We start from the raw sequence: 11,323 nt of genomic DNA, 5'->3' as shown, positions 1-11,323 counted from the left end.
CTCTACTGAAACCCCAGTCTGGGACAGTTCCTCAGATTTGTCACCTAAAAAGAATGGCTCAGGTGTGGGAATCTCCCTCATATCCTCAGCTGGAAAAACCGGCGCAGATAATTCATTTAGCTTCCCTGCAATGGTCTTGTCTTCTTGAGTGCTCTTTTAGCACCTTGATTGTCCAGTGGCCCCATTGATTGTTTGGCAGCCTTCTGCTTCTGATGTACTTAAAGAGAATTTTCTGTTACTTTGTGTGTCTTTTGCTAGTTGCTCTTCAAATTCTTTTTTGGTCTGCCTAATTATACTTTTACACTTGACTTGCCAGAGTTTGTGTTCCTTTCTATTTTCCTCAGAGGTTATTCTTTGCAATGGATTTTCTGTAATTACTATTGACTGTATTGAAGCTGACCATCCTTTCATTTGTATGGTACAGCATCTTCAGTACGGTGCCATGTAAAACTTAAAATGAAACTTAATAAAGGGAAGCAAAGGGGGAAAAATATTTCCTAATTCAAAGTGATCTTACTGGACAGAAAAAAGAATATTCCCCACAACCCGGGCCCCAGGGTCCCAGTAAAGAACATTATACTGAGCATAATATTTGTATTGCTGTAGCATCTACAAAAGATCAGAGTCCTGTTATGCTAGATACAGTTTACAGATTAATGGACAAGACAGACCAAAGCTTGAAAAAGAAAGTAGTAGCCCCATTTTACAGATGGGAAATCGAGGCACAGAGAGATTAAGTGATTTCCCCAAGGTCACACAGGGAATGAGTGATAGAACCAGAAACTGGACACAGATCTACTGAGTCCCAGTTCACTATTTTAACCATTAGACCAGAATTACCTTCAAGGGGCAGTGGATGAAGATGTAGATTTGTAATTGCCCTTTATCTCGGCTATTTATTTCATAAAATGCCATTTTGTGGTTGACGTTCTCTTTTCTGTAATATATCTGCCAGTAAGAATATAAACATTTTTATCCTAGAATACACTCTGTTCTAATGCTACAAGCGTGCAGTATTGGCTGGAGATTCAATGGAGAAATTCAGGTAAGAGTCTGGGGTTTGTTTTACTTTCATTTTGTCTCATACATTTAGATACTTAGTCCCTTTACTGTGAACCCAGAATATCCTCATTATAGGAGAGGAACCCATCCCATGTTGAAAAGGATACATCTGTTGAAATGCCAGAGCCTAATGCGTTCATCCTACACTGAAACAAGTGTATTACCTGGTGATCATATTAAACATAGGGTCCATAATGTAATGGATTTAATCAGCAATTTACAAAAGGGAAATAATCATTTTGAAAAAACAGATCCGCTGCTGAAGGATTTCCTCTCCTCCATGAGGTGCTGCTTGCCAAACTGGACTGAAACATTGCTGTTTGGCAGTACTGTACATGTGACTGGTGCCCACAGTGTATGTTAGCCAAAATTGTCTGCCAACACGACTCCATGGATTGTCCCTTAGCGCATGTTCTAACGACGAAGGGCATCATTTTCACAACACTCTGGGCTGTCGGGGACCTGGGGGAAAAACTCTCACAATTCACAATCACAAGTGCCCTTGGTACTTTCTCTGGAGAAGGAATTGTCAGATCCCCAGGGCAGTTTCTGCTTGTTCTTCCTGCACTATGGTTTCCTCTGGAAACAGCAGTGCTGAGAGTGCTTTGTCCTCTTCTGCATGTGTAACCCACACACCTTCTGGGTGCAGTGTTGTGTCCCATCTAATGGCACCGAGACCACTTAGAGCGAGAGATAAAATGAGTCTGCTCTACAGCCTTAGCTAACAGCCAGCTGGCTTTTGTCTCATGCACTAAGCTCCGTGTTCAATCCTGCCCGCTGACAACCGGGGTCTGTCGGTGTTACAAGTCCAGTTGAAATCCTGGACGAGCCCCCATTTTTAACGCTGACAGACCCCAGTAGTCTGCAGGCAGGATTGAACCTGGGGCCTTTGGTGCATAGTGCACGAATCTCTAGTGCATGAGCTGAAAGCCAGCTGGCTGTTAGCTAAGGCTGTAGAGCAGACTCATTTTATCTCTCGCTCTAAGTGGTCTTGGTGACACTAGATGGGACAATAACACACCAGAAGGTGTGTGGGTTACACATGCACTAATGGGGGTTCTCCTCATATGGTAGTGATTGGTGAGGGGTATGCCAGGACAGGGGAAGGGAAACAAATGCAGAGTTGAAGAGTCTGGAAGCACAGGGAGGTAGGCAGGGAAACAGCAAAAGGCTCTCTGCTATTGGGCACCCTACTCCCAGCTCTGGAGGGGGCTGTCTAGTGGTTAGAGCAGGGGGCCTTGAAGTCAGAACTCCACACACTTAACTCTTGCGCTGCATGAACATGTACTTGGTTGTGTGGGGGTAGAGCTCGGAGGGGAATGTTCAGGGGACTCTGTCTCACCTGATAGCTCCCTCTGACCTTTAATGGCTACTGCGCAGTTGGCCAAAAAAACAAATTTGGTTTTCCCTTCCAGTCTGCCCCCTGGCTTATTCCTGTACCTGGAAAATGACTTGATTTTCTAAGGTCCTGTCCTGTGCACATTATTATTATTATGCAGGAAGTAAAACCAATAATCATTGGTAGGATGAGACCCCAGAGGATTCAATAGTTATTTATGGTAACTGGCAGTTTGCTTCCAGGCCTTTTATGACACACAGCCTTCCAGCTTTATCCAACAGCAGCCAGCAAGGGCCAGTTTTTCAAAAGCACCCAATAGCTGAGCTCTTTCAAAAATCTGGCTGCTTATTCTGGTGCCTAACTGGGACCTGCATGCCTCTGAAAATCTGGCTCCACATTATGAATCACGTTGGGTCTGACTGAAGGCCCATTGAAGCCAATGGAAAGACCATTGCTGATTTCTGCTGCCTTGGGATTAGGCTCATTAGATGTAATAGCAAGTGCACTGTATGGCCCAGTCCAGGCAGTTGGAGCAACTGATTGGCCATATGTGTACACATTTCAAATGGCTAGCTCTGCCCTGCTGCCCATTGAGCACGTGTTGATTGTGCTTAAGCCAATTTTGTACACATTCAAAATCATATTGGACCAGATACTCCTTTCCATACTGCTGCTAAGCAGTAGGTCTGTTTCAGTGTTTCTACTCAATGCCTCAACCTCTAGCTAAAGGTAATGTGATAGAAGTCCTTCAACAAAACAAGATTATCAGCTGTCACAATCCAGTTTGCTCTTTTAAAAGATATATGTCAGTTTACATCAAACCATTTGTTGGATAATAGAATATATTAAAGGGACATGGTCAAGGTTTTTAGGCCACAATTTGACCTACCTTAAAATAGTGTTTATTAGATGGGGGCATTTATTTGGAGTTCATAATCTTTATTTTTTATTTTAAAAAAAGGACTCTCACCCTTGCAGAGAAAGTTTAAAATCTACAATTAAATGAAGGGGAAAAAAGGCAAAACAATAGCGTTTTATTTGTATAGGACCTACACAAATATATTTTGTTTCTCTTCATTCTCTGTAGTTTCTTGCAATAGCTCACTAACAAATTCTGTGGCTAGAGCTACGTTGTCATCATTGACCACACAGAGATATTTTGTCATGAAACTCCACTGAATAATATGTTTTAAGATTTTTTTTGGAAAAAGGTAGTGAATATCCTCGGGAGTAGAGTCTTCTCTTCACAGAATATCATGGTCAGGATCAGCACTCCATGAAAAATGACCTGGCGGGACCACTGCTAAGGGTAAGACGGGAATTTATGCCTTATGGCTTGTTCAGTCCTTGGACTCTCTGCTGAGAATGTCAACAAGTTTGACTTTCTGTGCCAGCAGAAGTGCTGATCCTTATGATAAGGGGAACTGACCTGAGACAACATTGTATAATTTGAAGTTGTTATTAAAAGCTGTCGCCCTCCAGAATACAGGGAGAAAAAAAATCACTAAATGACATAGGACAAAATAATTTGGTGAAAAATGTCCCTGAGAATGTCCTGACAAAAATATATCTCACCTGCGCTGATTGGTCTGGAAAGCAAGGCCAGTAACAAAACACGGTTGCCCAACAACTACAGTGATTTAGCCTGGTCCTGGAGGCCAAGTCTTTTCTTTTATGGGTGTAATTTTCACCCTACAAAATTTGTGCCTCCATCTTTGTGCCCGCAAAATGAATTGCTTGGCAAATCTTAGTACTAGTGCCCCCAGCCCTGAGATCTAGGCCTGCAATCAGGCAGGCATGTGTAAACATTCAAGGCTGTGCCCACAGTTGTATTCTGACCAAAACTGTACCCGAGATCTTTAAAGGTGCAGAATTGAAGGCTCAAGCTGCAATTTCAATCAAGAGCAACCTTTCTCATGTATATGTAATGACCCTGGTTTCTTATCAGACCCAGAGCCAGCTAACTGAGACATAGAACCTAAGATATTCCAAGAAACAGACTTATATTGTAGCTTGATCAGAGATCACTCTGCCAGAATTACTGCTGGGTCCAGCCAGTTTCACTTCCTGGGGCATGTCACTACCATGCCCCTTAAGGTCACAGTCCACTACAGTGTAGCAATGATTTATTCTTTGATCATTTTGTCCTTTTAATTTGGGTACCTTGTAAGCTGACCAGATAGCAAGTGTCAAAAATCGGGACAGGAGGTGGGGGGTAATAGGTGCCTATGTGAGAAAAAGACCCAAAAATCAGGACTGTCCCTATAAAATCGGGACACCCTAGTACCTTGATTACACCCACTCTAGTTCTTCTGGGAAAATTTCACAGTGGAAGACCTGATTCCCATTTCATTCTTTCTCTGGGTAGGGACAAGTTAATTGATTGATTACGTGGCAGGGCTGCCACCTTTTATTGTTTGACTGAGTCCATTTCAATTTACCAGCCTTCGTCCTATGGTCAGGAGAACCAAATGCAGTTGCATGATACAAATCATCTAATAATCCTGTGTACTCTTTTAATTTCAAATACATTAACAGCATACACACAACTTCCATTTCAGAATGTATCCAATAAAAATGAATTAACTGAACAGTCATTAGGATATAATGTGGTAGCGTTAAGGTGAGTCATAATATAATTACCATTATTTCTAACGCAGTTGCTGCAGAACAATACATATAGCCCACACTTCTAATAAGGTGCATGCTTCACTGCACATGCACTTTTATGCACACTCAGCTTATAGACAAATATTATTGACTGATCCATTGCATGCTTGCATTGGAGAACTGCAGATCTACGTCAGATGTGTGCATAGAATTATAGACTCTCAGGGGACCTCAGGAGTTCATCGAGTCCAACCCCCTGCTCAAAGCAGGACCAATCCCCAACTAAAACTAAAAGTATACAAGCAAAAGCACATGAATGTGCTGAATATGTTTGAAAATCTGGACTGATGCTATTGGGACTGATCCAAAGCCCACTGAACTATATGAGAGTGTTTCCATTGGCTTACACAGGCTTTGAAGCAGGCCTTACAGGCCATCGGTTAACCTTTCACTAGACTCATTTTCAGCTGGGCTATGAAGCTGTCTGCTGGGATCTGCAAGGTTCTCCTACAGAGAGTTGTTTGAGGACAGATGAGGGAATGTGACAAACATATTCTGGTAAAGCTGTAAGTTAGTCATCTCAAATATGTGTTTAATATAATATTTAAAAGACAGTGACTGTATGTAAAATTGCATTTAATGAGGATTAATATACATGCACCTTCTACAAGTTTGTTAAACTTCAGAAAATATTTTCTTATAGTCAATTGGTTTTTAAGTAACAATTTAATAAATCAGCTAATGCTAAATAAACACCCAAAATGTGGAAGACAGGAATGGGATGAAGTCCACCAATGGCTGCCCATTCATTGTTTAAGAATTGATCATGTGGGATATGCTCTAACAGACAATGCCTGGTTAGGGTTGGATTCAAAGCCCATTGATTTTAATGAGCTACGGATCAGCACTTAATGTGCAACAAAAAAGGTCATCGCTAACCTGATTGAGGAGGGAATTTCTTCCTGACCTCAGATTTGGTGGTTATTTTCACTTATTACTAAAGCTAAGTTTTTGTCACAAATATTTTTAGTAAAAGTCAGGGATAGGTCACAGATAATAAACAAAAATTCACGGAAGCCTGTGACCTGTCCCTGACTTTCACTAAAAATATCCCTAACAAAATGGGGAGGCAGGTTCAGCACCCACTGCTGCTGGGGCTCACGGGTCCCCCACAGTCCCCCAAGGCTGTGGGGAGTGGGAGCTGTGCAGTCTTCCTGCCCATGGGGTTGGGCTGCTGCGGGGTCCCCTACTGCCCACCGTGGCTGGGAGCTGCAGGGTCCCCCATCCGCTCGCCATGGCTGGGCAGCTGCAAGGTGTCCCCACCATGGCTGGGCAGCTTCTCGGGGGTAGGGTCCCACACCGCCCACCACGGCTGAGCAGCTGAGGGTCTGCCAGCCGCCTGTCATGGCTGGGCAGCTGTGGGGAGTCCCTGCCGCCCCCGGCTGGATAGCTGCAGGGTGCCCCCATGCATGCAGGGGCTGGGAGCTGCGGGGGGCAGGGGCGTGGAGGGGCTACCTGGGAGCTGCAGTCCAGGGCAGAAAATGTCACGGAGGTCAATGGAAGTCACGGATTCTGTGACCTCCGTGACATAATCGTTGCCTTACTCATTACATGGCGTATCATTGCAGCCGACTATACAGTACATCTATACACCCTGCTGCAGTATAAGTAATGTAGCTATTGCACCTCAAGGAAAACAGATGGCTTCTTTCATATATATCGTCCCATTGTCCTTTAGGCAAAGAAATGAGGGGCCAAATTTTCAAAGATAGCGTGGTGCCTAAAGATGCAGCTGGTGCATAGCGGGATTCTCTGAAGGACCTATGGAGACTAAGCGCCTAACTCCCCCTTTTGAAAATCCCACCACGCACCTAGCTGCCTCTTGAGATGCCTAAATACCTTTGAAAATCTGGCCTGTGGTGACATACCTTTCAGAATAGCTTTTAGTGGTAGCTACTGCTACAAAGACAAGTCACAATGGAAATGTATGAGTAGCAGACATAGCTCTGTGATTAAAAACGGAACCAATCAAAAGTATCATAAAGAATATCAGGGCCAATCCAGCATCCTTCCTCCAGGTGGATCCCTCTGCTAGCAGCTCCACTGATGTCTGTTGGGTTATAAGTAAAATTTACGCATATGAATAAGAGTTGCAGGATAAGGTGCTTAAGGAAAGGCCCTTATCTCTTCTGGATCATTTATAACTTTACTGCAAACCAGTTTTAATCAATCTGACTGTCCACTGTGCTAGTTGCTTTCTCTACAACTACTGTATGTGACTCACAATTTAGCTAGATTATGAGTCTAGGTCAATGCTCCCAAATCACAGCTGAGCGTGTCATAGGTAGGATGTGGGAGGTAATTGTCCCACTCTACTCGGCACTGGTGAGGCCTCAGCAGGAGTACTGTGTCCCATCTTGGGTGCTACACTTGTAGTTAACTACTGGAATAGGCTTCCAAAGAAGGTTGTAAAATCCCCATCATTGGAGGCTTTTAAGACAGGTTAGACAAACACCTGTAAGGGATGGTCTAAGTTTACTTGGTCCTGCTGCAGCACAGTTGGCTGGATGAGATGACCGATTGAGGTTCCTTCGAGCCCTACATTTCTATGATTCTGTGATTTTATAAGCAAAAGTAGTTCCTTCCATGGGCCCCGTTTATAATGTCAGGCTACAGAGTGCCTGGCTGAGTTTAAGGATAACAAAGCACTAGCAAATGGATTGTAGGAAACAATCCTACATTGGCAGAAGGATGGACATCTCTACTTTATAAGTGATGCCATGATAACAGGCAAGCAGGGTTTTCCCTATGTGTGGCTTCTTCTGGATCAAGGAAGTTGAGATCCCACTGCATGTGAATAGCTGCGGTGAGATGGTACTTCTCCCCTAGCGAAAAAGCAAACGCTGGAAGCAGTAATGAGTTCCTATTGTGTGATCACATTAAAGACTCTTCAAACATTACGCCCTAGGCAATATCAAAACACTTCATTTGCTGCTATGATTCTGACAGCAAATTTTAGACTTTGTGCAAAATTAAAGACAAGAATAATAGCTTTCCTTTCTGTTGTTCATCACACTAGGAAGTATGCATTTTGTTTCATTACAGCCATTTTTTTCCTCCCCAAAACATCCTTCTTCTGGCTTTTTCTTAACAGTATCAAAGGCTTTATAGATCTTTAAAGAGAACTTTTACCTGTATCTAATGATAAATTACATACTGCAGTGCATACACTGTTGGCTTGCACTGCTGTTCATTCTTATCTTTCATGGATCATATTGTTGGCTTCCTTAACCACCGTCATCTCTTTGCCCTTGATAACCTCCTTAACATTGGCTTACTGATATTTTCTTAGCCCTCCTGGCCTCTTTCCTACTGCTATTATGCACAAGGTTCACCATGAATATTTTCTCTGAGCCCATGTGACAGATAATAATGTTTTTCTTAATTGCTAATCACGTCTGTTAGTGAGTTACTTGCAGGAGAACAGTTAATTCCAGACCACTTAGAAATTCTGCAGAACGGCTTATGGCACATGTGGTGCTTTTTGCAAGGCCAGTTCCAGATAATATAGTCCAGAGAAGCTGGCAATCAAAGGGAATTGCAAAGTTGGAGCAAAGATTCAAAATTAAATAAGGGAGTTTTGTTCCCATTCTTGGGCAGAAGGAACACAGAGGATGATGGCCAAGTGTTCATGTAAATATCATACTGATGTGATCATACTGTCCACAGGTCCATTGTAAAACCCTATTATTCAGAAATCCAGAGCTTTCAAAAATGGGTGAATTTGGTATGCCTGCATACACTCAGCACCTGTCAGAGTTATGCACAGCATTGTGTTTCCAGCACTGTCAAAGCAGCTCAATCTGGGAGTGCTCATGCTGCTGCCAATGAAGCGAATGGGAGATTTGTTATTGACTTCAGCGGGTGTAGTGCCAGACCGCTTGCCTGCGCAGCCCTGACATTCCCGCGCAGGGTCTCTTCTGATCGGAAATTGCCAGTCATGTCAAGCCATTTAATGGCTTTGGCAGTGGGATGATAATGAACGCTCTCCTCAAAATCAGGCAGTTCCATTGACTTCAACAGTGCTGCAGGAGCTTAGGTGAGGACAGAATGTGACCCTTTGGGTTTGTAACCAAAGCATTAAGAGACAGTTGTCTGAGTGGGATGGGGAGACTGAACATGTGCATGTTGCCTACAGTAGTAGGAGCTTTGTCTCCGATGTGATGAAGCCAGTGATGTTGACTCTAAATGAGGACTAGCTGAAATGGCAAGAAAGAAAAGAATTAGAAAGGTGGGTGAACTGAAGGCATAGCATTAAAAAACCAGGAGAAAATGAAGCGATGGGTGTTTTGTTTGTACCTGGAAGAACCCTGGGAATTCAATCCTCTAAGATATCCCTCACTTCCTCCGAACAGCTGCTTTCGCTGAGCTAAATAAATCATTCTTCTTGTTACGTTATACTGTACATGCAGAAAAGATGTGTTAGAGCAAAAAACGCTCCGAGTCCCTGCTAGGGCTTAGTTTTTTCCATCATATTCTGTGTCTCATATTTCAGTTCAGAAGCAGCCCCACCTCAGTCCCAAGAAAGAAAGAATCCTTGCGATGGTCAGTTATCAGCAGTGACCCCAAATGTTCCCTTCTTGAGATTTACAGTATAGAAGCCTGATAAGAAGTCTGTCAGTACATTAGTGCTCAGTGAAGCAGTGCAGAAGGACCCAAGGGGAGCTCTCTGTGCCTGCTATCTCCACCGATCTTCCTGACACAATGGTGTAATTGACCACAAGGATACCAAGTGCTTTCTTATTGTTCTTAGAAACATTGTCATGGCCTGGTATTCTATATCAGGCTGCATTTAGAAGGTGGAAAGGGCATCGCTGCATTTCTGGTATGAATTTATTCTAGGCAGTTGGTCTTTGCAGTGGAACACTGCAGTGCTCCATTAACTACAAAAGATATTTCTGTACCATTTGCTAAGGCATGAGCATCCTTTCGCTGTTAAGCAGCAATGATGTTAAAGTGAATGAAAAGAGCCCTTTCTGAGTGAAGACACAGGAAGCCAATTAAGAGTTCTTGTTTCAATCCAAATGCATCTTCCCAAACACATGTCCTTTCAAAATAAGGCAGAGATTTAGCTTGCACAATGTGTTTGAACCCTGAACTTTTTAATTTGCACATGATTTAAGAAAATCTAACTAGTTCTATTGGGGAATTGGCTGCTTTTTAAAAACTACTCTTTGCTGGTTTCTTTATTCCAACACCGAAGTAATTTATGTTCTCGTTTGATTTCGTTCTCCCACAAACAAAAGCCACAATATATAATGTGATCTCTATTGCTGGAGTGTTTGTTGTTGGAAGGGCATTGGAAAATAGATAAATGTCTCAACACAAAAGAGAATCCAGGTTTCAGAAAGATCACACCAATTGGAAAATACTTTTTCAGTTATATTTATGAGCTGTCCTTAGTTCACTGTTTTAAAATATTATGGTGTAATAACATTTTAAACCTATAGTAAGAGGTAAGTGATTGGTGCCTTATAAATACCTAAATAGATAGACAGCTATACAGATCTTTTGTTATGCTGAATTTTTGCCCATAGTTAAAACCGTTTGTACAATGCGGAACATTCCCCCTGCCTCTCACAAAAAAAACCAACAACCAACAAACCACACAAACAATTAACAAACCCTGAAAAATATTTCTGTTCAGATTTGAGGTCGTTAGTATCTTAAGAGAAATATCTTTTAAAGAAAAGAGAATTATATTATATATGCAGGAACAACATGCTATCTTGTGTGTATAGAGATACTGAAAATCTCTTCCAGCCAGCTAGTGAAAGTCTTATTTCACAGTTATGTTATCATCAGAAGTCTGAATTTCATGACTTTTGAAATGTAAAGAAAAAAACCCAGACTCCTCTTTCAGCATATTAACTAAAATGATTGCAACATGTGAATGAATCAAAGTCAGCTGTTCAATAATAGACTAAGTTATCTCTAATATCACAATTCCATCAGCCAACGGCAAGCTGCTGCTGATTGTCTTGCAAATCTATAAAACATATTTTAAAAGATGCAGAGAGGCATCATGACCTAATGGCCTAAGCACTGGCTTGAAACACCTGAGTTCTAATCCCAGCTCTGACACTGGTTCACTGTGATGTCTTGGACAAAGCAATCATCTATCCTGCCTCTGATTCTTCAACTGTAAAATGAGTATTATAATATACAGTTACTTACTGCCCTGTGTTTTTGTGAGGATGGGTTAGTGTTTGTGCAGCACTGTGAAGAGCTAAGTATCATTAATATGACTAC

Source organism: Lepidochelys kempii, chromosome 13, assembly GCF_965140285.1.
Source record: "Lepidochelys kempii isolate rLepKem1 chromosome 13, rLepKem1.hap1, whole genome shotgun sequence".
Taxonomy (NCBI): domain Eukaryota; kingdom Metazoa; phylum Chordata; order Testudines; family Cheloniidae; genus Lepidochelys; species Lepidochelys kempii.
The sequence above is the reverse complement of the archived record's forward strand: the minus strand, read 5'-3'. Positions refer to the sequence as shown.